Here is a 6,336-nt window from a genome sequence, read left to right as displayed (position 1 = left end):
TTTGCTCAGCTCATACAAATGAGTCAGGGCATATATTGGAGGCTTCCCCCTCTCCCAGATCTGGTAACCCAAGGAGAGCTGAGATGCCAGGATCTGAGGAGACTCAACCTGACAGCCTGGAGGTTGACCAGTCCCTATTGAGGAATAGAGGACTGTCACAAGCCGTCTTGAAGACCCTATCCAGCGCCAGAGCGGATTCGACTAACAGGAATTACCGTCGAATTAGTAACATCTTTAATGCCTGGTGTCTGCAGCATCAAGTGGACTCCACTGGTCCCCCGACTGAGGCGATCCTGGACTTCCTTCAAGACGGACTAGACAGAGGTCTTGCTGCGGCCACACTCAAAGTACACGTAGCGGCCCTGTCCGCCTATCTGGGGAGGCGTTTGTCTCAGGATCCTTTAGTGAGCACCTTTATTAAAGGAGCAACTAGGCTGAGACCGGTGGTGAACACCCCTGTCCACCAATGGGACCTTATTCCGGTCCTGAACGCTCTTTGTGACCAACCATTCGAACCCCTGGAAGAAGTCTCACTTAAGTTACTGACCGGCAAAATGGCACTGCTATTGGCAGTTACAACTGCCAAAAGAGTTAGTGAGCTACAAGCCTTATCTGCCGAGGAGCCATATACTATATTTTTTTCGGACCATGTGCAGCTTAGGTTCCTCCCAGGATTTCGTCCCAAGATTCCATCCGCTGCAAATAGGAACCAAACTATTTCTCTTCCAGCATTTTTTCCCCTCCCCTCTTCACCTGAAGAGGAGAGATGGCACAGGCTGGATGTATTCAGATGTCTGCAAATTTATCTGCAGCGCACTCGCCCTTTTAGGCAGGCCGAAAACCTGTTAATCAGCTATACGGGGAAGAATAAGGGCGCCAAGGCCGCCAAGGCCACGATATCCCGCTGGGTCTCCGAAACCATAAAGGTCGCCTACACCGCCCAAGGGCGTCCGGTCCCATCTTTTCTTCATGCCCACTCGACCAGGGCAGTGTCCACCTCTCGGGCTGAGAGGAGTGCGTTGTCCTTGGATCAGATTTGTGCAGCTGCCTCCTGGGCATCTGAGTCCACGTTCATTCGGCATTACCGCCTGAGGGACCGGGTGACCGATTCCTCCGCCTTTGCCCAAACCATTTTGAGCTCTGTCATGGAATAATCCCGCCCATCTTTGGGCCTACTTGCTATATCCCCACATTGTGCCGCTGGTACGGACGACAGGGAACAAGTGATTATGAAGATAATCTTGTTTCCCTTAGTCCTAACAGCGGCACAAGATTTCCCACCCTGGGAATCATATCTTATGTATAAAATTGTGTATAAATATGGAGGTACTTTTGTATTAACACGCAGAGGGGAGGTTCTTGTGCCCTCTTATAGGGCCAGCCACGCTTTTTGATTGGCTAATTAAAAATCCGCCTGTCCTACCAGCACACAGGGGCAGAAATACCCCACATTGTGCCGCTGTTAGGACTAAGGGAAACAAGATTATCTTCATAATCACTTGTTCACACTGGTGAATTTGGAGCTGAATTTGTGGCGGGTTCCGCCTCAAAATCTGCTCCAAATTCCAACTGATTTCCAAATTTCAAGCCGATCTTGAAATTTCAGGATCGTTTTTAAAATCCGATTTTCGATCATTTTCCATCTGAACCTGATCCCGATTCCGATCCTAATGTAAATCAATAGGATTTTTTTAATTATCAAAGATCGGATTTTAAAAACAATCCTATTCACTTCACAGCATGGAGTCCAAAAATTGTTTAAATTTTTGGATTCTACGCTGTGTGGTGATTAAAAAAAAATCCCCCGGCTACTTACCCCCCCTAGTGTCCGCTTACCTGCACAGATCCACTGCTGCTGCCGCTCCCCGTTCTTCTCGTCCCGGTCCTCTCTCATTGACATGCCTTCAGAGCGCCGTGCGTGCCCCCACCTCCCTAAGCTAGTGTTAGCGATGATGGGAGTAGGCGGGGCTTGTTGTGGCTTAGGAGAGTTAAATCTCAACTTTTTTTCCCCTCCAAGCTGTCAATCCGACCACTGAACTTTAGTATAAATACACCAAATGTATGCAATCGTGTATATTTTATCAATGGGCCTCCATATGGTGCCACGCTGGAATCCTCACTTGGCCCTGTGCACTAAATTAGAGATTAAAGACATTTTGATCCCCATTTTGCCTTCTGCTTAATTCAAAGTGATTATTTTTAGACAAGATTTATGCTGATATTTTTATTTCACAGAATTTTATACTATATTTAGCAAATGTAGAAAAAAAGTCTACTTCCTGGTGATGTAAGGATGCAGAATGTGATAGAGTACATGTTATAGACATTTAAAACATAGTCTCGGTCCTGACGTCAGCTGCTCATCTTCAGTAGCTCAACGTTGTTAAAAAAGCAATAGATTACTAATGTTTGATGGGTAATCTCAGGGCCAATAAGCAGGAACTGTCTCTTTAGTAGCAGATTATGGGGATAATGTCACTCCTTAAGGAGAGACCACCTATTAGGTGTGTGTGGAGACTTATACAGCCCATTATCCCTTGCAGTGGAGCGTCTATGGCTGTATAAGTATCCACACACCTAATAGGTGGTCTCTCCTTAAGGAGTGATATTATCCCCATAATCTGGTCTCTCAGCCTCTCACTTCTTCCAAGTCAGTTCTCTCTACGCTGCGCTGACGAGGTCCAACCAGACCGAAACGGCCGTCCGTAGCTGAGAAACTGACTTGGTAAAAATCCCACATTATGCAGTAAAGGCTTCTGGGAAAGTCGGGCATGATGTTCAGGGTGCTTCCTATAGAGGGCAGCATAACAGAGGCACTGTCTCCCTATTTACATCTTGGGAGACAGGCTTGCATATTCCTCTTTAGTAGCACCAATTGATAGAGTCTATTCTATAAGCAGTATCAGATTTGGGGCCTAGGGCCCTCCAATGGAATTAATTCCATTTTTTGTTTTTCAATATTGGCCCACTCCCTACCTCTTGCCATAGATTAGGCCTCCTTAGCTCTGTGAGCAAGATCATTGGTGATGAGGCCCTGCAGTAACAGTAAGGACATGGGGCCTAAGTGGGTGACTAGTGGTTGAATCCACTCAGTGGATTTATATATAATAAATTGAGGAGGTTGTTACAAATTCTACCCAGTTTATTATATGGCCTCATAGTCTGTTTGTGATGCTGTAGTGCTGCGAGTGTACATGGCCTTGTACCATACATACACCACGTTTCATACACCACGTTTCATACACCATTCTTGCATGGGTTGGTGGACTAGGGGCCAACTGGGAGTTTTACCAGCTCTCCTGTTGGCCAGTCCGAGCCTGCTTATAAGTCTCCAAAAGGGGAAACATTTTTCTCGACACCAAAGTCAAAGGCCTCTTGCCCAACCAACCAGCAACATGAAGCAATCTGCAGATGGCTCTTTTCTTTGTAGAGAAGATTCTGGTTTGGTTTATGTCCTTGCCATGTTGCAAATTCTGTTAAAGGGTCAGTCATTTACATATAGGGTAGCTACCCTTCAAAGGTGGCACTAGAGAGACCATTTCCGTTCTTCCTGGAGGAGAACGTCTTTGCATATCCCAACTGGACACACACACATACACACACACACACACACACACACACACACACACACACACACACACACACACACACACACACACACACACACACACACACACACACACACACACACACACACAGTACTGGTATTGGCAGGGGTGGAAAAAATGCTACAAAGTAAGATTGCTTTAAAAAATAGAAAGATTAAAGCGTTGTTCTAATTTTTTATTATTTTATTATATAGTGCTGCTGAGAGGCCTATAAACAGAAAAAAAAAAACATTACTTACCTGAATAGATCCCCTAACTGAGGTCACCATTGACATCCCATTTGTGTTATGGAACCACTGCAGCCAATCAGAATTGTCAGTGGTGACCTCTTCACAAATGGCATGTGACTGTGGGATGTGCTGTTTGTGTAAATGCAGGAAAAAAACCTGATGTGTTTCCGCCTAGTTTTTTTCTGCAGCATTTTTTGCTGCTCTCTGCTACGTCAGGCCTTCGTCTTAAAAGGTCTAAAAAACCTCTCAAACAATAGTGTGATGTATGGGGCCTTTAATAGAAACAAAATCATATCTTTGCGGCCATCTTCGTGCATCAGGGGAAGGGGTGAACCTACCTTTTTTACCGCCCGAGGCGGAAGACAGAAAGCCCCCCCCCCCCCCCCGGAGGAGGGGGCGGAGCGAAGGGGGCAGGGCAGAGTGGCGTTAGCAGGCAGAGAGCAGGCAGGGAGAAGACCTGCTCTCTGCCTGAGCATGAGGAGCATGAGGGAAGGCCGCCGGAGCAGCGCTGCGTCCACAGGGCCTCCCCAATCCATCGCTCGGTGACTGTGACGTTAAGCAAAAATGCTGCCCTCCCCGGGGCCCTGGCATAGCGCCGCCTGAAGCGGTCACTTCAGGTTGCCTCATGGAAGGTGTGGCGCTGATCAGGGGTGAGGCTTGATTTGGTTGATTTTCCTACAAACAACTGTGATGCAGAGGCTGAAGATGTCAATCATTATTATAGGGGACATATGGGTCACCAATTCCGTAAGAGAAGTGGACATTTACAGCTACCTGTAGGCAAATCTAACAAATCTGGACCCTCCTCGATGTACTTGCAGGCTGATTTGCATGTCCATAAAAAGATGATTAGCTCTGACCTATTAGTTTGTGTCTATATGGGTACATTTCGGCTAATATTAAAGGCCCCTACATGGCACAATTACACTATAGGTTTAGGAGGCCTTTTGTGCCCAACAGATTCTTTTTAAGTGAGCGAACAAAATAGAAATTCAAATCACCTCACCCAAAATGTTTCATTTTTAGGCCATTGATCCCATCTGATGTGGTCAGAAGCTGCTCTTGTCCTGCAGATGTCTTCCACCTTGTTTCTAAACCTGTGCAGTGTGAATTCATTTGGCAGACAGTAATCCATTTCCTCTTCCTTCCAGGTCATCGCCGCGCATTCTTCTCCGCTTCCTGCACAGCCGCCTACCATTCATACTTTCTTATTTACTCACCTCCATATTTATGTTTTCTCACAAATATTTGTTTGAAGTCCTGGAGAATGGATTAACCTTTCGGAAGTAAGTAAAGGACCTCAAGGATGTTTTCTTTATATAGCTTGCCGGTAACATTGCTGCCTCTTACCCTGTACAAGTAGGATGATAGTCAGTACAGCCAGGAAAAAGGCTAGGAAATATCCATAGGGACACTTTCAGCCATCCATAGTATGACCAGCTCTACTACCGTATGGTTATCTGAATGTGGCTCAATAGAAATGTGGGAGGTCCTGTTAATGCAAATATAATACAGACATATTAAATTGCATCTATGTTACGGCCATCTAAAAGGCATTTTAGGCTTCAGAATATTGCAAAATCCCAAGTTACCTTATATGAGTCAGCCAGACAGGAAGCATGAGTGCCAAATATTTTATGTCTGTACAAAGTACAATTCTGACTGGGGCAACAAGGTGGCTCAGTGGTTAGCACTGCAGCTTTACAGCACTGGAGTCCTGGGTTCAAATCCTGCCAGGAACAACATCTGCCAGAAGTTTGAATGTTCTCCCTGTGTTTGTGTGGATTTCCTTGCATTCTACAAAGACATACTGATAGGGGAAAAAATGTACATTGTGATCCCTATATGGGGCTCACAATCTGCATTAAAAAAAAGGTACAATTCTGTATTATTGAGGACTAGAACACTTTAAGGGAATAACTGACTACTAAACCTTAAGGGTCCATTCACATGGAGGAAAATACTTTGGAATTTTCCACACTAAAAAAAGCCTCCCATTGACTTCAATGGGCGCTGCTAGCTTTTTTTTCCACTAGCGGAAAATTCCGCTAGTAGAAAAAAAAAAGCTAGTGGAACCCATTGAAGCCAATGGGAGGCTTTATTTTTAGCATGGAAAATTCCACACCAAATTCCTCACCATTTTCCTCCATATAAATGGACCCGAAAGGGGTATTCCAGTAATGACACCTATTCACACACATGAAGGTTATATCCACCTATAAGCAGCATTTTAAAGTGTATTCGGAAAAAATTAATCTACAAAACAACAACTACAGTATATAAATATAATGCATTGTTTATCTTGTACTGATTCTGAGCAGGGTCGGACAGGCCCACCAGAGTACCAGAGGATGCTCAGGAGGACCCAGGCTGTAACACAATAATGGAAATGCAGCCAAGACACCCAAATTTGAAACGTGCTATGGTTTATATCATAGGAAACTGGAGCTCCAGAATTAAGAATTGAAGATGTTGTCCACGAATTTAAAAACTCATGA

This window comes from Leptodactylus fuscus, chromosome 1 (genome assembly GCF_031893055.1).
Source record: "Leptodactylus fuscus isolate aLepFus1 chromosome 1, aLepFus1.hap2, whole genome shotgun sequence".
NCBI lineage: Eukaryota > Metazoa > Chordata > Amphibia > Anura > Leptodactylidae > Leptodactylus > Leptodactylus fuscus.
This window is presented reverse-complemented; position numbering follows the sequence as displayed.